General features: G+C 47.3%; 1 protein-coding gene across 1 annotated transcript in view; it reads right to left on the bottom strand.

Annotated features, from left to right (window-relative positions):
- Window positions 1-23,871, bottom strand: part of ENTPD2 (ectonucleoside triphosphate diphosphohydrolase 2) — a 267,411-nt gene that overhangs the window by 204,468 nt on the left and 39,072 nt on the right. The window lies entirely within an intron of this gene.

Genomic DNA, 23,871 nt, shown 5'->3' with positions numbered 1-23,871 from the left:
AGGGTGCTTTACACGTGGCTGGCGCTCACTCTTTCGGATTCAAGAAGGTTATGTGAGGGATTCATTTAGATTTTCAGAGGTGCCCCTTACTTACTAGTGACTGGGCCAGAAATACTACTGCTTCAGTCGATAGTCTTTTTAGAAAAGGGGGTGGTGATGAACAGAGTGTCTGAGTTAAACAGACCACTCTTACCCAGTCCAAAGATCAGGGCTTGATCCATCACCATTATTTATCTCACTGCCCCAACCCAGCTCAGAACCTGGCTATATGCAAATCAGTCTGTCCCTGGCCCAGTGCATCATGGGAACAGGGCAGACTAAACTACCAAGCCAATACTTCACCAGAAAGGAGACAAGCTACCGGGGACCGGTTTCTGGCATTTCAGCCTTCTTCGGCCCGGCTTGCTTGAATCCTGATGGAGACTGTCCCTCACCACCCCTTGTTGTAAATATTTTTGTCCACCCTAAGCGTGGAAGGGTATTCTCAGATGTGAGACCCTTGCTCATTGCACCATCAGGATTCAAGCAAACCGGGCCGAAGACGGCTGTAATGCCAGAAACCGGTCCCCAGCAGCTTGTTTCCTTCCCAGTGTAAGAATTGGCTTTTGTAGTTTGGTTTGTCCTGTTCCCATCATGCACTGGGACAGGAACAGACTAATTTGCATACAGCCAGGTTCTGAAACTGGGATGGTGCAGTGAGCTAAAAAACGGTGTTGGATCTAGCCCTGATCTCATGACTGGGTGAGAGCTTTCTGCTTAATTCAGAGACTCTGTCCCTCACCACCCCTTGTTGTAAATATTTTTGTCCACCCTAAGCGTGGAAGGGTATTCTCAGATGTGAGACCCTTGCTCATTGCACCATCAGGATTCAAGCAAACCGGGCCGAAGACGGCTGTAATGCCAGAAACCGGTCCCCAGCAGCTTGTTTCCTTCCCAGTGTAAGAATTGGCTTTTGTAGTTTGGTTTGTCCTGTTCCCATCATGCACTGGGACAGGAACAGACTAATTTGCATACAGCCAGGTTCTGAAACTGGGATGGTGCAGTGAGCTAAAAAACGGTGTTGGATCTAGCCCTGATCTCTTGACTGGGTGAGAGCTTTCTGCTTAATTCAGAGACTCTGTCCCTCACCACCCCTTGTTGTAAATATTTTTGTCCACCCTAAGCGTGGAAGGGTATTCTCAGATGTGAGACCCTTGCTCATTGCACCATCAGGATTCAAGCAAACCGGGCCGAAGAAGGCTGTAATGCCAGAAACCGGTCCTAGGGAGCTTGTTTCCTTCCCAGTGTAAGAATTGGCTTTTGTAGTTTGGTTTGTCCTGTTCCCATCATGCACTGGGACAGGAACAGACTAATTTGCATACAGCCAGGTTCTGAAACTGGGATGGTGTAGTGAGCTAAAAAACAGTGTTGGATCTAGCCCTGATCTCTTGACTGGGTGAGAGCTTTCTGCTTAATTCAGAGACTCTGTCCCTCACCACCCCTTGTTGTAAATTTTTTTGTCCACCCTAAGCGTGGAAGGGTATTCTCAGATGTGAGACCCTTGCTCATTGCACCATCAGGATTCAAGCAAACCGGGCCGAAGACGGCTGTAATGCCAGAAACCGGTCCCCGGGAGCTTGTTTCCTTCCCAGTGTAAGAATTGGCTTTTGTAGTTTGGTTTGTCCTGTTCCCATCATGCACTGGGACAGGAACAGACTAATTTGCATACAGCCAGGTTCTGAAACTGGGATGGTGCAGTGAGCTAAAAAACGGTGTTGGATCTAGCCCTGATCTCTTGACTGGGTGAGAGCTTTCTGCTTAATTCAGAGACTCTGTCCCTCACCACCCCTTGTTGTAAATATTTTTGTCCACCCTAAGCGTGGAAGGGTATTCTCAGATGTGAGACCCTTGCTCATTGCACCATCAGGATTCAAGCAAACCGGGCCGAAGACGGCTGTAATGCCAGAAACCGGTCCTAGGGAGCTTGTTTCCTTCCCAGTGTAAGAATTGGCTTTTGTAGTTTGGTTTGTCCTGTTCCCATCATGCACTGGGACAGGAACAGACTAATTTGCATACAGCCAGGTTCTGAAACTGGGATGGTGTAGTGAGCTAAAAAACGGTGTTGGATCTAGCCCTGATCTCTTGACTGGGTGAGAGCTTTCTGCTTAATTCAGAGACTCTGTCCCTCACCACCCCTTGTTGTAAATATCAGTCGATAGTCTGACATGACTGGATCAGTACCAGCCCCACAACCTTGCACAGGTAACTCCCATGCAGCGGACTCTGGTCCAGCCATATTGGTCGCTCAATGGAGATGCCAGCATGCGACAGGCAATGGATGTATGATGATAGAACGCATACCATCACAACGCAGTATGGTACATCGCGGTTTTCACAACGCAAGTCGTTACATCAACTTGCGCTGGAGGGCGCTGGACTTGGGAATAGTGTAAATTACTATTCCAACTCCAGTCTACGTACAGTAGGGAAGGTGTTGGAATAGTAATTCACACTATTCCTTAGTCCAGAGCGCCCTCCAGTGCAAGTCGATGTAACGACTTGTGTTGTTAAAACCACATGTAACCATACCGCGTTGTAATGGTGACGTGGTAAAGGATGTTTCCCCTGGCAATGCCTCTGTCCTGCCAGCGGTAACGCGGATGTGATTATGCCCTACTCATGACGTGCCTGCCTTTCCAAGACCATTCTCATAGGTGGGTGCAATTCAGCTAGCTGCCCGAGGCATCCTACATCATCAGCCAGTTGTTTTCTCTTTTCGAGAGAGCAGCACACTGCCTTCTCCTGCTTGTATTTTTTCTGAAGCACTTTTGTCTAATGAGCCAGATAAGTGTGTGCGGACGGCGGAATTAATATAGACACGGAGCCTCTTGGCAGATATCCGGGGAATGCTCCACAGCCCATCCTCTCAGATGTACACATGGCATACGTATGCCTTAAGTAAATGCATGGATGACTTATGCCAGGCTTTTGATGCATGGACTGACTGAATTCCATAACACCACATGGGAACATGAAGGCAGGCACAGGAGGTCAGGGTCAGGCCTCAAACACCCCAGCTGCTGCAGAGTTTCTGCAACTTTAAAGGGAAACGGTCTGGTGGCAAAGTCATGGAGTAGCCACTTGGGTCAGAGCGGAAGCACTTTAACTCTGACTCCATTCTTGTTGTGCGACCGAGGACCATTGTGTGGGCTTCTGAACTATGAACAAACACGTTTCTGTTCACGACCATTATTCATGACCCTTAGGAAGGCAACGGCCAGTGCATTTGGGCCAGCAGCAGCCGGAGCCACAGTGGATTCCCAGTCCCTGAAGGACACAGCAATGTACTTTCATTGCATAGAAGGGCAGCAAGTGGCAGCGCCCAACGTGCTTCTAGATGCAAACAAGATAGCATGCCAGTAACTTCTATACAAGGAGATGAGGTCCGAGATGAACAGCTGCAGAAGGGATGCCTGTGAGGGCGAGGCAGCTTGGTCCCCAGTCGTTTGTGAGATGGGGGTTGGTGGGCCTGATAAGGAAAGGATGGGCAGGCTGTCAATCATGAGAGGGGGGTGCAGGCCTGCAGGAGAAAGTCCTGCACACGTGGGGAAGAATGAATGGAAATAAAGCAGCACAACAGGCTGAAGCGGAGCAACTCTCCAAAGAGCAGGCTGCAGGCTGCCTCTGTTCAGGGAACACGAGTTCTGCAGAGGTTTTTAATCACCTGCAGAAATGGTGAGCAGCTTCAGTTCGGTAGTCAGTAAGGTCTGCCCCCACCAATCCCCACCTGCCACCCTCGGCGCAAAAATGACAAACCCCTCCATGAGTGGGGAGGAGTTCACTTTTGGGTCCTCTCCGTTGAGCGGAAGGAAATCAAAGTTCTCATAGTCAGAGGATCTGGACTGGACGCAGGTCTGGCCACCGGGCAGCATGTAGACTGGCACATGGTGGATCAGGGAAAGACGCTGACCCGGACCAGCGGATCGGAGTATAGTGGCAGCTGTCCCACTCCAATATCAAGGACCTCACCCTAAGGGCACTGCTATGGATTAATCCTCAATGCAGACATGAAGGAACCTCCTTGGGGCTTGCATCTCCTGGCATTTTCGCATTTTATTTTTCTTGCTTTTGTCTTGTGTTTTATTTTCCATTGTGCCTTTATTTTCCATTAGTGCCTGATGACGGTTCCGTTTTGCTCATTTTCACCGTTTTCCCTGCTTCCATTCCCGCCATTGTTGCCCCATCTGTCGGTCCACAGCCGAGCCCGCCTCCCGCCTCCCAGCTGCTCGCCACTCCCCTACTTAATGGCGGCCGCTGCGCAGTCGCGCTGCTGGCGCGCCTAAAGCCAGCGTAATAAGGAATACACCCTTTGACAGGGACGTAGGAGACACTAAAATTCTGGGGGGTTTGGGGGGGGGGGGGGTGGCGGGGACAGGGACAACCTTGTGGACTTTCCAGTGACCCTATACAAATCACCACCCCTTAAACAAATACAGTTGCACACTTTCGAAGAGAAATATTGAGAAAAGCAGGCATGTAGTCACAGTTTGCATTATGCTTTGTTATTTACATTCATATAGTAATCAGACCAAATGTTAAAAAAACATGTATATGAATCTTGCATCTTCATGCACCAAGCAAACAAAGGTCGCTGACTTAGGGTGGGGGTGTCGTGTTTGCAAGTGCATTATGGTTTGAAAACTACCTGCTGCTGTATTCCTTGTCTCCAGCAATTTTCAGGCAACAATACAAATGTGAAGATAACTTTGGTGATTAATGTTCTGTATTGAGAGAGATCGGAGGTTTGTCTAGTGGAAGTTTGACTCATGGTACGGTAGGCACAGAGCAGTAATATGCCTGCTGCAAAGAACATGTACCACGCAGATCACAAAATGCATATCATGTAAATAGATCAGTGAGTTACTGCTTTTGTCTTAGATTCTTTTGGTATTTGCAGTTTGGAAGTTAAAATCCTAACATTGAACAGTCGGCTATTAACTTACATCAAAGAGTTGCATGAAAACTACAAAGTATAGATTAGAACGTTATGATTTTTCCCCAGTCTTTCCTCATCCTAGTTTTAGAAAATGGGTTCATTAGGATAGAAATCAATTCTGATTATTAAAGAGAACCCCCCCCCCCCAACCATGGTGTTGCGTTTTAAATTCTGAGTTTGTGCTTCTCTAGTGTTGCAAAGCCGCCCTGGGCTCTCCCCAACTTTTGCTGACTGGTACTGGTGGTACCTGACTGACCCAGGCCTCTGCCTAAACAGGCCCAGGGCCAGTGCTATTCTAAAAGAGACACTTAAAAATACAGTGAAAACACCTACATACACTAGGGTGCACTATGAATTAGGGTACCCCTATGATTGGCATGACCTCTCCTATAAGGCCCTAGTACATAATAGGGCAGGGGGATTAGAACTACCTTTAAGTCCCTAGAATATAATAGGGCATGGCAGTTTGGAGGCCAGCAGCCCTTTCTGCTCTTGCATGTGTGCACTGCTGAAGCCCGAGGTCAGTTTAAAAGTAGCCCTGTGTTGTAGGACTGCTTTTAAAATACACATTGTGCCCAAACTCGACTTTTGGGTTTGGGGAACTTACAAATTGATCCACTACAATGTTGGGGCGAAATTAAGTTAAGTGTAAAAATGTTTTCCACTTAACTATGGCTGTATCATATTTGCCACATAATACATCATCTGTTGCATAATCTAACAATTTCACCCAAAACAACTTTGTATCTCAAACGGATCAAAAATTACTAAAAGAAATGTGACATGTTGCTGTGAAGAATAGGGTCCTTTGCAAAGGTTGACTGGTCACCTTTCCCACTGCTGCATTTGTATGTTACACAGGTACTAATGAGGCAAAAGCTTTGCAGAGGCTGTTAGTATGTACAAATATATCAAAATAATAAAGTATCATAAAATGTACCGCATTACGCTGCAGCCTTTTTATTGTTGCATAATTTAGTCAACACTGCAACATCATTTTGGCCTCCATTGCTGCATAACTCCAGTGGCCCAAAAGCAGGCTGCACATGTCAAAAGTGTTTGTGCAGGAAGCAGAGACCATGAAGTTTGCAAACTTAGGGGCTGATTACGATGGCAGAAGGACTTAAGTCTGTCCACCATCGAATCAGGGAATGGGACCGCTAGCATTCAAAGTGACGGCCCCACGATAGGCATTACAGTCGACCGACACTACGCCGTTCACAATTTTACCTTTCACATTGCAGCAGGTGTTGCTGGCAGCATCATCCGCCGCAATGTATAAAAGGGACATGTTACATATATTACTGCACTACATGGCAGGCACAATGCGGCGCCTGCCACATGGTGCAGTGATTTGTAGGGGGGACATCATAGATGCCCCCCAGGTCCTATGTCTGGGGGCTGCTGAGAAGGGGCCTGCTCCGGGCCCCCAATGTCCCTTTCTGCCAGCTTTTCCTTGGCGGGTGAACCGCCATGGTTAGGCTGGTGGGTAAGGGACATCGTCATCCCTAGTGCAGAGCCTGGTAGGCACCACCAGCATCGCAGGAACCACGAGCCCCTCCGCCGCACTGGCGGGCTCAATGAGCCCGTCGGGTGTGTGGCAGTTGGTCTTTCTGACTGCCAGGGACACACCCACCATTGTAATATGGCGGGCGGTGATGCAGTCACCGATGGCAGTGGGACTGCCACCGACTAGGTGAGATGGCGGTCTCACCGCCATTATAATCACCCCCTAAGTTTGGTGTGCATGCTATTCCAACATTGCCAACCGCAGGTAAGTTGCACTACTACTGCTGAAAAAAGCTAATTGAGGTACCAATGGGTGAGGTGCACTGGCCTCAAGGGTCTTGTGACCTCAGTGACAGAGTCACTGTCGATCTAGGGTGTGCTTCTTCGTATGCCTGCTCGCAAGACTGGAGGTGAACTGCAGTATGGATTGTGGTGGACAGGCCTTCAAGGTTAACTCACGCTTGCCACCTTTAGGGTCCACCTGTGAGTGCTAAGACACCAGGGCTTTTAAGGTCTATCAGGCCTTCTAAAGTGTAGTATCGGAATGAGCTCTGTCAGGAGTGTGGTCTGGTGGACTGGTCATGACGGCTGAACATGGTTCTCCATTTCCAAATTCAGCATCTCTGGCCAGAGTGCCACATCCTCTCACACACTGAACAGTGAACTCCATACTGCCGAACTGAGAAACTCTCACTACCTTCGGCTACAACTCAATTGTGATGCGGCTAAATTCAAATTATGTACTAGACAACTGTAAAATGCTGCCCGAAAAAAAAATCATAACACCCTGGAAAAAAGAAAACACTCATAGGGAATGCAAGAATAAGCTAATCACATGACCTGTAATCAGTAACAACATTGTTACCTTAATGGTTTTGAAGTAATTATTCAGAAATCAGTATGTAAATTTGGCTGAAAAGTTCAGTACATGGCTACAGGACTAGGAAGGGTCCCATTTCAATGTCCATTGCTTATATCCTTTCAAAATTTAATTAGTTTGGTTTAAAAAAGACCACATCCACAAACACAGAGCTGCATTTTATAAACAGTTGAAAATTATCATATTAAACGTTTCCACTCCAGGTATTGCAGTCCCTTTAGGAATGGTGCACTTCCCCCCAAACCCTCCCCCCCCCCACACTCCCCCCCTGGGAAAACAATGTTGTTCAAAGAAAGAAGATAAAAAGAAAGTAGCGCTTTCACTGGCAAACTCTGTAAAGTGGCGCTAATGTGTGTGGGTGTAAATAACAATCTGGCCTGTCTACTGATCACTCTTTGCTTTATTTAGGTATTTAATTATTTTTTCTCTCTGTGCTGACGTTTTTCTTTTGAATAGAAAATGGTCAGAAAATGAGGACATTTCCAGTCAAAGTGTTCCACCTTTTTTGGATCCATTTCACAGGGGAAAAAGATAGAAAAGGAGAGGCAAGAGAGAACACGAGCTGTCTCTTTAAATCTGACGTAAGGAGGAGCGAGACAGAGACAGAAAGAGGTGGAGGATTTGAGAGGGAGAGGGAGAGGGAGAGGGAGAGGGAGAGGGAGAGGGAGAGGGAGAGGGAGAGGGAGAGGGAGAGAAGGGAGGAGGGCAGCTGCCAGACGCAGACCAGGAGAAGTTGGCACTGTCCTTGCCTTCTCTGGGCATGAAGGAAAAGAGACTGAGTTTTTTTTCCTTCTCTGCCCTTCCCAGAACACAGAGCCTTCCTACAGCATAACAATGGGGAGAGGCCAGATGGCCCCTTTGACTGCAGACAGGGCAATTGTAGGGCCATTAGGTGGCTTTCACGCACTAATGGCGAATAACAGAAGGGAGAGGGGAAATTCTTTTGTCCCCTCTTCCCCCCCACCCTTGTAAATGTAAATTGATACTTGTATAGCACACTACTCACCCTCAAGGGTCTCAAGGCGCTTGTACGAATACCGCTGTGGAACCCACCCTGGCTTTCCCTGTGAGGCGTCCTCTCCTGGGCACCCCCAAGGTGGAGGCCAGGCATCCTAAGCGCTGTGGGGGCCGTTGTGGAGATTAAGCAAGCTATTGCCCAGAGTTGCAGAGTGGGACTCCATGATTGGAATAGGCACCGAGGCGAGAACTATCAGGTCCGTGGATTTTTGAGCCCAAGACCCGCTGAGGCGGGGAATTGAACCCTGGTCCCGGGCCAGACCTCTGCATCAGGGTCTGCCGCTCTAATCATTGAGCCACACTTCTCCACCCTTGTCCCCCGTGTGCCCCCACTCCAAAATTTGGGAGGGATATATCCCCTGCATCCCCCATACTTCCTACACCCATGCCCTTTGACCAATTTATATTGGAGATTCTTCAAGCAGAAATCAGAATCTTCTGCTGCAGAACAAGAATAGAACTAAAGTCAGGAAGAACACGGCCTCCCTTGAGGCCCTCGGCGCGACGTAGATGCTGAGAGCAGAGTCTGGGACTTTAAAGCCTAGAATTGGGGGGGAAACAAAATCTGGCAACCAGTAGAAAATTATACAAGTCTACATAGATCCATAGGAACCAGGGCCGCACTGAGAAAAGAAACCGGCCCTGGCAAACGGCTCTGCTGGCCCCCCCTGGGGTCAGGGGGAGTGCAGGTGAGCAGTTTGAAATGCCCGGTTTCGGCCGATTTTGTTACCGGGGGCCGACATTGCCGACCCAGGTAACAAAACGGCCCCCCAGGGGCCTAAAACCGCCCCCCACCCTAGCGGCCTACTGGGGAAACGCCCAGTGCCCGCTATGGCCAGTCCGGCCCTGATGGGAACAATGTTCTCCAACTATTAACAGGCACCTGACAGACCTGTTATCAAAGATCTGCAGTCTGCTATGTGCTTTCAGAATGTAAGGATGTGGCTTAGCGGCTAGAGCAACCACATTTGAAGCTGGGGAACCAGGTTCAAGTCTGGGGGCGGACTCAAGCATCCTGTGATTCTGGGCAAATCCCTTAATCGGTCGGTCTGTAATGAACTGATGCTCATGTAAAAGTGCTCCCATACCTTCGGGTCGAGTTTGCGCTATGTAAAACTGCAACAACAAAAAAAAAAAACAATGGAAGGAAGGATGTCTTGTTTTATGTGGCCAAGCTCAGCATTAGTCTCACTGATAACTTCACCAGCATTTTTGGCACCGCTCTGCTACACTTCCTCTACCACGACCCTTGGAAGCCTCGCACTAGCATGACTCACAAAGCTTCCTGCCACAACTGTCAAAAGCTGTGTGTGTTCTCAAGGTAGTACACTAAGAAGAAGCACAAAGCAGCACAGACATTTCAACATACTCACAGACCCCTCTGTACACCGAGATGGTCTCAAGACTCTGGTTTAACCCTTTCTGATCAGGTTTTGCTGTTTGATGACCATTCAGTTCACAGCATGTGGCATCAACATGCAATTGTATTGTATTGTAATTGAATTTATATAGCGCTTACTACCCCTGACGAGGTGTCAAAGTGCTTTTTCGGCGAGTAGCACGCTACTCCGAGACCCATAGAGGATTAGTGTTGAATTAGTTTAGTGAAACATGCAAGTACATTTTAAGTGGTGGATAGGTTAGTCAGTTATTTGGATTTGGAATGATAGCAGAAGGATAGAGGGGGGAAAAAGGTTTGTATTTATATAGCGCTTGTTACCCCTGATGGGGTGTTGACGCATGCTATTCCGGAAGCCCATAAAGGATTAGTGGTGTATTAATATGGTGAAATATGAAGTCATTGGAGTAGTGAATAGGTTATTCAGTTATTTGGGTAGAGAAGGGTAGGTAGAGGGAAAGAGGTTTGTATTTATATATAGCTTGCTACCCCGGATGGCGTTTTGAAGCGCAAGTAGCAGGCTACTCTGGAACCCATCAGGATTAGTGTTGAATTAGTATGGCGAAACATGAAAGTAATTTTAGTGGTGGATAGGTTAGTCAGTTATTTGGATTGAAGGGTTGGGGAGGGGTAGAAAAGAAGGAAGAGTTTAGAAAGGTTTGTTTTAGGGGTTCGGTATAGTAAAAGAGGTGTCAGATGATGCAAGGAGGGGTAGAGTAGGAAAGTCAAGAAAGGGTTATTTTGGGGATCATAGTACTGGTATGGGGTTTGGGATAAATGAGAGAGTGGACGTAGAAAATATATTGATAGATGCATAGGATTAGAGCTAGGGTAGTGCATTGAAAAGAGTAGGAGAAAGAAGTTTGATACGAGTCAGAAGGTTGGGCTAGAAGATATATTGAGCAAAGTATAGGCTGAGAAATAGGGTAGTGCATTGGAAATGCTAAATAAGAAGAAAGTGATAAATATATAGATCCATAAGTACATTGAAAGTATATAGCTACATAAAGGAGGTAAGTATATTGGGCAGCATTTCTGGCCCTGGTCAGTCTCGGACAGGCTCAAACAGGCAACTGCGCTTGTCCTCTCTGCCCTTAGCTGAGACGCCCTAGCCCTGGCCTTTTATAGCCCTAGTAATCAGGTGACCCCTACAGCCAACGGGAACCCTAACCCTAACACTATCCAATCACAACACTAGCTCAAAAATCTAGAACCAATAGGAGACCAGGACCTTACATCCAATCTTAGCCCTATTCCAGGCATCCAATCAGTTCAAAAACCCTGATCTCCATGTCCAATAAAGGCCCAAGTCCTACCAGTAGTCCCAATCCAAGTCCAAGCAACCAATGGCACAGGAAGCTCTAATCGCTACTTCCAATTAAAGGTCTAACCCTAGCCCTAGTCCCACCCTACTAGCAACAACCAATAACATAGGAAGCCCTAGTCCCTACTTACAAAAGAAATCCTAACCTTGGCCCTAGTCCCAACCCTACATTGATTGATTCACAGACCCAGAAACCAATCAGAACCCTCAAATACCCAACCAATGAGGACACCAACCCTAATCCAATAGAAACACCAGATACAACCACCAATCAGTATTGCAAATGCTACATACCAGTATGCATCTGTTCTTGGCGTGTAGGGCTGCTGACATTCATATCTGTGCATAGATCGCCGCCTAGTGTTGGGTCCGGATGATTGCACATTGTTGTCCTGGAAGAGTCGAAGTATCACGAGATAGGTGGCTCCTCCCCTGGACTACAGTGCGCATGGGCATCGCCTCCATCCCCAGATTGTTTTTAGCCATTGGCCGAGATGGAGTGAACTATGTGAGTGATGACCATGCTATGAGCATATATATGAATACTGCAGCTGCTACAGGCGCCGGGGAGGAGGGCGGGCGATATGAATGTCAGCAGCCCTACATGCCAAGAACAGATGCATACTGGTAAGTAGCATTTGCAGTTCGAGGCATGTGGGCTGCTGAATTCATATCTGTGCATAGAATACATAGCAGTGCTCCCCTCATTGGCGGCCGCCCGTGCCAGCTGCAGCAGTTTGAAAAAGTGTTTTGAGAACAGCCTGACCAACAGCTGCCTGCTGTTTAGAGTGTACGTCTACACAGTAATGTTTAGTAAAAGTATGTGTGGTAGACCATGTGGCTGCTCTACAGATATCCTCCAAGGGAATGTTCCCAAGGAAGGCCATAGAGGCCCCCAACTTTCTGGTGGAGTGGGCTCTTGGTGGAATTGTGAGAGTGCGTTTAGCTTTAGCGTAACAGATCTGAATGCATTTCACGATCCACCTAGCAATACCAGCTTTAGAAATAGCGTTACCCTTGTGGTGTGAGGCAAATGCAACGAAAAGTTGCTTGGTCTTTCGAAAATCTTTTGTCCTGTCAACGTAGTACATTAAGGCTCGTTTTACGTCAAGGGTGTGGAGCATCCGCTCCGCCAGCGACTCAGGATTTTGAAAGAACACTGGCAACTCAATTGTCTGGTTTAAGTGGAATTGAGATACAACCTTGGGTAAAAATTTAGGGTTAGTGCGGAGCACCACCCTGTTGGCATGTACTTGGAAAAAAGGTTCCTGGATGGTGAGTGCCTGCAACTCACTAACCCTCCGTAGCGATGTAATTGCTACTAAGAAAGCCACCTTCCAAGTTAGAAACTGAAGCTCACAAGAGTGCAGTGGCTCAAAAGGAGGACCCATCAGCCTTGTAAGAACCACCTTGAGGTTCCATTCCGGAGCTTGTGGTGTCCGTGGTGGAATGACCCTTTTGAGTCCTTCCAGAAAAGCTTTGATAGCAGGAACTTTGAAAAGCGATAGGTGTTGCCTATTCTGGAGGTATGCGGCCATTGCAGACAGGTGAATGCGGATGGAAGAATACGCCAAGTTGCATTGGTATAGGTGGAACAGGTAACAAATGATGTTTTGAATGGAAGCATCCAGCGGGTCAATGTTGTGGTTTACACAATAAATGACAAACCGCTTCCATTTAGCCGCATAGCATGCTCTAGTAGTGGGCTTTCTTGCCTCCCGAATGATGTTCATGCAATCGGGGGGAAGATTGAGGTAGCCAAACTCTAGGAATTCAGGAGCCAGATCGCCAGGTTGAGCTGTTGCGGATCTGGGTACTGAATGTCGCCATGGCTCTGCGTCAGAAGACTGGGAGTGAGATGAAGCCTTTGATGCGGCACCACGGAAAGTTCCAGAAACGTGGTGTACCATGGTTGGCGAGCCCAGATTGGAGCAACCAGGATGAGAGTCATCGAGTGTTGCCTGAGCTTGCGTGCCACCAGCGGAATCAGAGGTGCTGGGGGAAAAGCGTACGCAAATCTGCCTGACCAGTTCATCCACATCGCATTGCCCTGCGATTGCGGGTGTGGGAACTTGGCGGCGAAGCTTTGGCATTTTGCGTTCTCCCTTGTGGCGAACAGGTCTATCTCTGGATGACCCCACCTTTGGAAGTACGGTTGGAGTACTGATGGATGTATCTCCCACACGTGCATTTGGTGGCTGTGCCTGCTGAGCAGGTCCGCCATCTGATTGTCCTTGCCTGGGAGATGCTCCGCCATGAGGAAGATGTTCCTCTGAATGGCCCACTTCCACATGCTCTGAGCCAGATGAGACAGCTGCGGAGAGTGTGTTCCTCCCTGTTTCTGAATGTAGTACATGGCCGTCATGTTGTCCGTCCGGATCAACACGACCTTGTTGCACAGATGTACTTTGAACGCCTTTAAGGCCATGAAGATTGCCATCAGTTCCAACACATTGATGTGCATCTTCTTCTGCTGTAGTGTCCATAGTCCCTGCACTGTGTAGTGGAGTACATGCGCTCCCCAACCCTGGAGAGAGGCGTCCGTTGTCAGGATAATCTGTGGCACTGGTTCTTGAAACGGTCGGCCATTGCAAAGGTTTTGTGGATTCCACCAATGCAGAGAGTTGTACGCCCGACCGCTCACCAACACTAAGTCTGTTAGTTGCCCATGAGCCTGAGTCCACTGACGTGCTAGGCACTCCTGGAGCGGATGCATATGTAACCTCGCGTGCGGGACGATGGAGATGCAGGAGGCCATCATGCCTATCAACTGCATGAACACCCTCGCTGGAAGCGAGTGCTGAGGTCTGAATCGTTGGATCAGCGTCTGGATACTGGCGATTCTCACTGAGTTTGGCTGCGCAGTGGCTGCCAGAGTGTCTATCGTCGCGCCCAGATACTGCTGTATATGGGCGGGTTGGAGATGGAATTTTGGGTAATTCAGTGAGAATCCCAGATCGTGCAGGAGATGAATGGTGCGGGACACGTGGTCTGCGCACTGCCGTTCCGACTGTGCCTGAATGAGCCAGTCGTCCAGATAGGGATAGACGTGGACGTTCTGGCGTCGTAGATGCGCCGCCACAGTCGCCAGGCACTTTGTAAAAACCCTTGGCGCTGTGGTGACCCCGAAAGGCAGAACCCTGAACTGATAGTGCTGGTCTTGAATCGTGAATCTGAGGTACTTCCTGTGTGAAGGATGCAGGGGAATGTGGAAGTATGCATCCTTGAGATCTAGCGTAGCCAGGAAGTCCCCTTGCCGAAGCAGAGGGAGAACCTGCTGCAACGTGAGCATATGGAAATGCTCCGACAGAATGTACCTGTTGAGGGGCCTGAGGTCCAGGATGGGCCTGAGGGATCCGTCCTTTTTGGGGATTAGAAAGTACAGAGAGTAAACTCCTGTTCCCCTTTCTTGCAGTGGAACGAGCTCTATTGCTCCTTTTTGCAGCATGACTTTGACCTCCTGCTGCAACAAGTGCAAGTGCTCGCCGGACATAGGACGGCTTCTTGGGGGTATGTTTGGTGGTGTGGAAGTAAGTTCCAGACAGTAACCGTACTGAATAAGAGATTTGACCCACCTGTCCGTGGTGATGGATTTCCACGCGGGCAGGAACTGCTGGAGTCTCCCCCCGACCGGTGTTGTGTGGTCGGGGGGCAGTGACAAGGCGTCACTGTTTGTTGGTGGTGGAGGACCTGGAGCTGTTGTTTCCACGTCCTCTGCCTTTGACGTTGTTGCCCCTGTAACCACCTCTACCCTTGTTGGTGTATGAGGTCTGGGTGTTGCTTTTATAATATGGCGTGGATTGTGATGCCTGACCCCTTGAGGTGCCTCTGTTACTGGAGCGGCGAAAAGAACCACCCCTAAACTGCTGGGACTGGAGGGCTCCCATAGACTTAGCAGTGTCCGTGTCTTTTTTCATTTTTTCGAGGGTTGCATCCACTTCAGGGCCAAACAGGTGGTCTGGATTAACTGTTTGATTTAAGATGGTTGTCTGTATGTCTGGTTTGAAGCCTGATATTCTAAGCCATGCATGCCTCCGCAGCAACACGCTAGTGTTTACAGCCCTGGAGGCGGTATCAGCCACGTCTAATGCACACTTAATGGAAGCATTAGTGATGAGCTTCCCTCCTGAATCAACATTTCAGCTGCCTCTTTGTACTGATCAGGTAAGTGTTGCAGAAGTGTTTCTAGGGTGTCATAGTGCGCCCTATCGTAGCGTGCAAGTAGGGCCTGCGGGTTTGAAATGCGCCAAATATTAGCTGCCTGCGCAGCAATACGTTTGCCTGAGGCTTCAAAGATCTTCGATTCTTTGTCTGGGGGAGGAGCATCACCCGTGGTCTGCGAGTTCGCCCACTTGCGTGCGTTGGATACCACCAACGAATCCAGTGGCAAGTGTCCTTTGATGTACGTTGGATCAGTGGGCGCTGCCTTGTATTTGTCAATACGAGGATTGATGACTCGCGCCCGAGTGGGCTCCTTGAAAACCTCTGGCGCGTGCTTCAGCACTCCCTTGAGCATAGGCAATGTCTTGACCGACTTTTCAGCCACTGAGAAAGTGTCAAACAGAAAATCGACATCCACAGGGTCCGCATAGAGTTCGACATCATGATTTGCTGCAGCCCTCTCAATCAGAGCGTTGAAGGCTGCAGAGTCCTCTGTTGGAGAAGTTTTTGCTGCAAAAAGCTGCAGTTCGTGCCCTGACTGAGGGTCCACAGGGTCGCCTCCAGCAGACCACGGTTCATTGACCTCCTCCGGATCAGAGTACGCAGGATAATTGTACTCGTCCTCTTCATCTCCGTCACCTTCCCCAGTGTTAGAATGGGTTGGTGAGAGTTCAAGATTTTGTGGAGATGCAGGCCCCATAGGGGCAGAAGTACCCGCAGAATCCAACGTCTTTTTGAGTGGAATACGAAAATGTTCCAACACCGGCTCCGTGGTGATTTTCCTTTTAAGGAGAGAAAGTTTGCCTGTGTCGGCGTCGAGGACAACCTCTCGACGCTCCTCCTCTGCGAGTGTCTGTAGCCGAGGCTTCGAAACCACCAATGACGCTTTGGTGGTCGACACCAGCTTCAAGGGCACCACGGCCCCATGCCTTGGAGCGAAAGCCTTCGGCGACGTCTTCGGCGGCAGCGTGAAGCGGATCGGCGTCTGCGCCTTTGCCGGCTTCTGTGTAGGCTGCGGCACCACATCCTTCGATTCGGGGCCCACTGCGTCCTTCCGAATACGTTGAAGGGACTCCGAGACCTTCTTTGTTAAGGAAGGGGAGGGCTGGATCGGCTTGTGCGAGTCCGGAGTCGGGTCGGCGATTAAAGGCACGGTCTTCGTAGCCGACACGTTGCCACCCTTGCCCTTGACGACCGGAATCGGCGCAGCCAGAGCTTTGGGGTCGTCTTGACGCTTCTTTGAATGTCTTTTGGGGTCGTCGACCTCGACCATCTTCGGCGCCGACGCGGCCGCGTCGGTCGTCTTCGCCTTCGGCTTCGACGCCTGGGTCTTAGGGTCGGCCATCTTGGCGTGGCTCTTGATGTCGGCGGCCATTTTGGGCTTTTTAGGCGCTGAGGCCTCAGGAGCCTTTTGTCCCACCAGTGCTTTCACTTTCAGTTTCGATACTGTTGGTGTGGACGCCGATGGTTTCACTTTCGGTTTCTTCACCGGGAGTGGCGCATCACCAATGTCCGTGGCCGGGCCCGTAGGCGGGGCCGTGGGACGAGTATTGAGGTCTTGGGTAAGGCCCGAAGGCGATCCCTCGACCTGGCCCGTATCATGGGGATTGACCCCGGAGTCCGTCTGAGGGTGCTCCTCCTCCGAGCTATCCCCCACGGTGGCAATGGCCCCGTCGTCGTCCCCTACCTCTCCGACGACTTCATCAAACTCCTCGTCCCCCGCGTCGTAGTTCTCCTCCTCCGACGCTGGGCTGGAGTCCGAAACTTGAAAGAAGGTGTCGTCACCAACGTCTTCCTCGAAGATGTTGTCTGGCGGGGGCGCCGATAACTGGGCCTGGAGTCTAGCGGCCCGACGAAGCTTGAGAGTCTTTTTACACCGGAACTTGGAGCAGGCCATACACCTGGCCTCATCATGGTCCGGCGACAAACACTTGTTGCACACTGGGTGCACGTCGAGGTGTGAATACTTTGAGGTGCACACCGGGCACCTTTTAAACGGAGTTCGTTCCATGTTAAGTAGTCTGGAGCGTCGTGTAGGCCCGTCCGCGCCGACAGCACGCGGAAGGGCAGCAAGAGTTCGGAGCTGATGAAGAACAAAACCCGAACGATGGACAATACCGACGCAAGTCCTAAAGACCTTTTGGTCTTAAGTTAGGAAAGTTAAACAACTATCGATTCCGACAGAGGGAACCGAAACACATCCGAACCCAATGGCGGAAAAAAACAATCTGGGGATGGAGGCGATGCCCATGCGCACTGTAGTCCAGGGGAGGAGCCACCTATCTTGTGATACTTCGAAGACTCTTCCAGGACAACAATGTGCAATCATCCGGACCCAACACTAGGCGGCGATCTATGCACAGATATGAATTCAGCAGCCCACATGCCTCGAACACACATGTACCAACCACTAGCAGACCATATAAGGTCCCAGCGACCTCAGACAAGGTTTGCTGGCCAGGGAGTTGGAAGCTGCTTCTCCTGTTCAGAATCTCCTAGAAGAGAAGCAGGCTCAATCCACACTTTGGACTTCTTCATGTAAAGGCCTCACTAACTTGAAATCTAACAATACTGCTTGAATAAAACTTTATTCCCTCTCCTGGCGAAAAAACAAAGTGCACAGTCCCTAGTAAACACAGTTTAAATAGCTCACAGAAGCCCTCTCTGATGTAGGATATCCTGGTTGCTGGGGGAGGGGAGTGGAGGAGGGCAGGGGGGCTGCTTTCACTGGCTTGCGAACAAAAAATGGTGGCTGGGGGTGTACTGTTTTAACATACAGGTCTTAGCACAGAGCAAAGGAGAAATTTGGAGGACAAACTGAATTGTCACCAGGAAGGAGAGGGATAAACTTCAGAGTTTAGACTGCAAATCCCACAATTCAACACGTTAAATGGAAGCAATCATGGGCAGGAAAAACCATAAGTTTAAAACACAAAACAGGTGATAAAATAAGCAATCACAGGCAGGTTAAAACTACAATTTTAAACTGTAACAACCACAGGCAAAGACAGTAATCACAGAAATGGAAAATTGTTTAACAACTTTTGTTTGGGGAAAGAGACACCACTAGTCTGCCTCCTTACCACTTTCTGGACTCGGCTCACTGCAATCTGGGGCACAGGTAGGCTGCAACTCACAAGATGGAGGAGAATGATTTTGGGTGAACCCAGCAAAGCCTTAAGGGGCCTGGGCAGGTGTGAGGGGAGGGCTCAGATTTGCCTGGTAACTGAATAGCCAATCCCCAGCCCTGGGTCTGCTGGCGGGGGGTGGGGGCTGGGGAGCTGCTTCTCCCGTTCAGAATCTCCTAGGAGACAGACAGGCTCAATCCACACTTTGGACTTCTGCAGGTAAAGGCCTCACTAACTTGAAATCTAACAATACTGTTTGAATAAAACTTTATATCAATACCAACATAATGTAAAGTCAATGCTTGAGTATAACCACCCTGAATATGTTACGGCCCTGTTTACATCTAATTAAAGCTCTGTCAGGGGTCCCACTGGGAGGGAGGTGTCTATGGTATAGTACCCACAAGAAATGAGAATTCAGACACTATGTGCTTCTTTGGTGTCTGTTTTATTCAGAAAACAAAGCGTAAATCTGGCAACAATGGCAGTTCAATTTCCGGGGTGCGTTCCTGTGTTCACAGAGGCTCTGAGGATACCGCTGGAGCGCGTGGATCTCAGTCGTTGGTCTGGTACAGCCACACTCCTCCTGGAGAGTGGCGGGGCGACGCGTGGTTCTGTTGGCTTCCTGGCATCTCTATGTCCTCTGGGACATTCACTTCAGCTCCCTTTTTTTCAGATGTCAGACGTCTCGTGCACTCGCTTGGAGTGGTCTACGCAGCTCCGCGTCCTCCCGTAGTCTCTCCCTCATTCTCTCTGCGGCCATGGATGGTAACCCAACTGCCTACCAGGGACTTCGAAGCCAGACACCTGCCACGCACATCCATAGTAAAGATACTGACAGTTTTGCAACATTATTTTAACAACCATTGGGAAAACCAGAGGTTTGGCTTTTTCAATGCTTGTTTAGTCATGGATGAATATAACCATTGGCTAGAAGGAAAATATTTTTTGGTCCAAAAAAGCTTACATTGCAATTGAGTTTAGATGTGCTCCTTGTGAAAGGGCAGAATGCCGCCACTCGCATATAGGTTAACCAATGGCTGAAGTAGGCTGACCCACTGCCGCCCCCGCCCCCCCCCCCCCCCCCCCCATGCTGTAGTGTGTGGAAACATATGTGAATGTGTCAATAAGAAATCAACTGATTAAGTGTGCTTGCTGAAAGCCCAAATAAGTTAGTATATATTATACATATAATTTTAGTAAACTAAAAAGGTCTTGGCTAACGGCAGAACTAAAAGTTAAAACTCTCTTTGACTCAAACTGAAAAATTCGAAGCAAAAGAGACATTATAAGCTGACAGTTGAAACAATAGACATTACTGACAGCCAAAAGAACTAGGCAAACAAAAGATGTTTTCATAGTAGAACAGGATACAAATATTAGCCGAGTAGTATCATTCACATCACATGTAATTGCCTGAGCCAAAACATAATTTTCTCACCAAAACTAGAAAGACTAATCCATTGGATTTCTTGCTGGCATATAAATAACACTCATAACGCTGGATAATCTGTTGGTTATATTGCTCACCCTCTTCCATTATGTATGAGGTATTTGTAAAGTGTGGACATAGTCAAAAGTCAATTGAGCGCTGTACAAGGCAAAAGGCAAAAAAGTGCAGTTAATGAGCTATTGGCAGAGAAGTTTGCTTCTGTGAGTGGAGATGGTTACTTCTTTTGCGTGTTCTTTCAAGAGGCGTGTACAACTTTTCACGTGGCTTCAGCCTTCTGCTGGGCAGTACGTTGTTTTCCTTGCTCATCCTTTCCATCAAACCCACCTCCATTGGTGGCCCTGAGGAAGCTTCACCACCATACATGGACTCTTCATTCTAATGAGCCGCATAATGCATGACCCTTCATCGCGGCCTATGGCTGGTGGGTTGCTTTGAGCCTCCACGTGGGATTTGTCTTTTGCATCAGATCAGCTTTCCAGCTCAGACAGGCTTCCTCCTCCCACAGGTGAGGTCCCAGTGAGGTGAGGATAGCATAGTCACACGTCACTACTGGATTGGAAGGACTTATTTCATATGCTGTGATAATTTTCTTATTACAGGTGGGTTCTGATGTCAGCTCATGCCTGCAATAAAATGATAATGTATTACCCCTAATAGAAACATTATTCATTCCTGCAAATTATACGTTCATTATTATTATCTAGCTCCTGTGGAAGACAGTGGATGGCTCATATGTCTTTATTGTATTGATGTATTTTTGTGGACCTCCGAAGGAGTTCCGCAACAACAAATAAAAAATTGAATTGAATTGTGGTTGGCTTGTCCCACGATAATTCTTGTAGTACACCAGCTTGTTCTGATTGTTATAGATACTTTCCAAGAAACATGTTGGAAATCAGATGGATAGATTATGGAGAACATTCACAGTCTCTAAGTGAGCAATGGTAACCATCGCTCATCATTGTAGTTTAGACTGAGCAGCAAGGCAACTTTCAAATAAACCTGATTGAGGTGTGTTTGTTTAACTCACTAAAACAATAGAGTTCAAGAAACAAACAAACTAATAGGCCAACAACAAGTTCAGAAAAAAAGAAAAGAAAAATGAACCAAAAAAGAAAAATGGAAAAAGGGGGTTCAAAAGGTATTTAGTAATTGAAAGAGAATGTTCAAAGTCAATCAATAGAAAAGCAAACATTGCCCAAAGGAAATGGCAAGCTTTTCTTACAGAAGACTTAAAAGGAATAATCTAAGCTGACCGCCTAGTGCTTGAGGTCGGATTCATGCGGATTATATGAGAAGGGTTCCAGGACTATTCTTAAAAGAGCCTTTGACCAGCCACATAGATCTTGAGCGAGAAGTTCAGAGGAGGAGCAAGGTGGATTCCATTCACCAGTGAGGATGGCAGATGCTGTTAGACCTCTCCGAGCTCATTTATTTGTGTTGAACTCGAGAAACTCTACTTGATTCTACAGGTTGAGCCCGTGGGCACATTCAGCAAGACCAGCTGGTACCAAGCTCGCTATTATTCAATGCCGCATCAGTAATATTTTCGAATAAATGTGCTGCAGTCAAGTAGAATTTTGTACATGGGGGGTGCTTGAGGTGGTCTCAGTCTGACAAAACCAACTTAAATGGTCATTTTACCGCAAATAAGCGAAATTCATACAAAAATTTTAAATAAAGTTAGACTTTCTTCTTCACTGCTAAATCTAGTTCACTTTTGAAAAGTTGTGGCACTCTTCATAACTCGTACAGGGCAACCAGATGTTTCCAGAAGTACATAATCAGTTGGGAATAATCCAAAGGATCAACAGGTTTATTTTTGTTCAGGATCTTCTCAAGCACTTATGCCATCAAGGGACGCAGCAGGACACAAGCTGTCCACTGCATATCAGTGCCAAATAACCACTGCTGATTTAGCCAAATAATTGTCTCCCACTGTTTTATTGATTGTCTGTAGAATAGAGACTGAATCTGCTATTCAAACAACTCTCAGATTTTCTCTAGTAATAGGCAGACTAATAAATCTTCTCCTTTTCAAGCTTAGTTCTGGGCTCTGCAGAGGCTCTGATTCCCCTTGTCTGCTTTGGTGCTCAGCACCTGTGGGTGATATTTTTGAATTTCTTTGCGCAAACCTTGAAGGAGCAGTGCGCATCTGGGATTGGCTGCCCGCGAGGTGCTGGGAACAGGGTCTGGCCGGAAGGCATTTGAAATGTCAGTAATGTCACCAATTATGTCATTTAACAGGTCATGAGTGATGTAATATGTAAGGTCATAAGCAATAAATAGCAAGGGCACAAGTTAGCTCTGGCACAGTAAATTACTTCTGGTAAATTTCAGTGGTTGTTTTGGGGGGGGGGGGTCTTAAACTTTATCTTATTTCAAACATAACTACAGCATCACTTTAAAATGTATATATCTCAGTGAATGTCTAGGTTTGTTTTTTCAATGTGAACTAAGATGTTATTACCATACCTAACTATAATGTGACTTTAACCGTTCTTAAGTGAATTTGATTATTGGCCTAGATAAAGTATCCCCACTAATACTTCCAACACTTCACATCACAAAAGTCTTATGTATCACCTATTTTTTAAATAAATATTTCATGAAGTTATTAATCACATAGACATTTAAAGTAGCGCTAACTCACATGCTGCAGCTCAACTCGGTCACAGCTTTTTGTCATTGCCAAACTAGATATTTACCCGTATGTATTTTTAAGGATCTCCTAACCTTCGCAGGTAATAAAAAAAGGGGACAAAATAAAAAACTCTTGTACCTGTAATAACATAAGCAAACTATACAATTTCTTATAAAACGTAAATTTTAACCGCATGGGAGGGTTGTGCCCCACTTTTGAATAGACTTCCACCCATTATGACCTTTTGTTTTTTTTTACTAAGCATTCTCAAGTTTTAGAGAAATATTGTTATACTTTGCCACATAAAAGATGTTCATGGATTAACATAGAATGGCCAAACCCAATACTTTATAAAAGTTGGAAATTATTAAAGAGTAATTTAAGAATATCTATATGGTTGTTTAACTATATCCAGCTAAGCTACTGACTTTGGAAACTAGGGCTCTAAGTAACTAGGTCCAACACTCACATTGGCAAAAGACTGAAAAAAATAGGATTCTGGGAAAATCACCTAATCTCCCATGGCTGAACATGTAAATATGTGACTCGCACATTGTAAATATGTGAAACATAATTCTCTAATTCAAAGATGTAAATCCTTAATAGAGGCACATAATGTATTCTCTCCCAAATCTCTCCATAGCCCGCTGTTCCCATGTTATGTTCATGCTACATAAATACTAATACATATATATATACTTTTCTAGCATCACATCTCAGACATCCACTAAACATACTTTGGCAAAGGACCGCTGCTAACAGGAAGAAGAGTGGGTTGTGGTCAAAATACCAAGTTCACAAAGATCAAACTTATAAAATATGGACTGCAGAATGCCACTACCACAATACTGTGAAGTGTATGTATCTGTATGTTTCATTTGTAATTCTTAACTCTGCACCTATGTACCTTGACAATAAGATACATTTAGATAAAGATTATCAAGGTACGTAGTTTTTCCCCCCCAATTTTTTTCTCTATTTCTTTACATTGTAAGCAATCACGGCACCTGCGTGTTAGCTTGAGATGTTTAAAGGTAAAGCACGGGTGCCGCCACTGTGACAAATGTAAATAAATAGAAAAACATGGCATGCAGCACTACAGCAATTGCAATTAACAAAACAAAAAAATGCGCGCGCACCAGTATATCACCGAGGCGTGCTCGTTAGATTTTTTTTTTTTTTAAATTGTGGGAGAGTGTGTCCTGCCTGTAACAGCAGACAGGAGCAAGGCATTTAAGAAAATAGTGCTCCGAGGCTTTGAATAAAACGTACCAAGTGTGAACACATGTAATGGAGGTATCCTCATGGGAGGTTACAAGAAGAGAAAAGGTGGTACTAAGGAGGAACTACTAAGCCTATTGACCAATGAAAAGTCACAATA

Source organism: Lissotriton vulgaris, chromosome 5 (assembly GCF_964263255.1).
Source record: "Lissotriton vulgaris chromosome 5, aLisVul1.2, whole genome shotgun sequence".
In the NCBI taxonomy this organism is placed as follows: domain Eukaryota; kingdom Metazoa; phylum Chordata; class Amphibia; order Caudata; family Salamandridae; genus Lissotriton; species Lissotriton vulgaris.
Note: the sequence above shows the minus strand (reverse complement) of the source record. Positions and strands in the feature narration are given on the sequence as shown.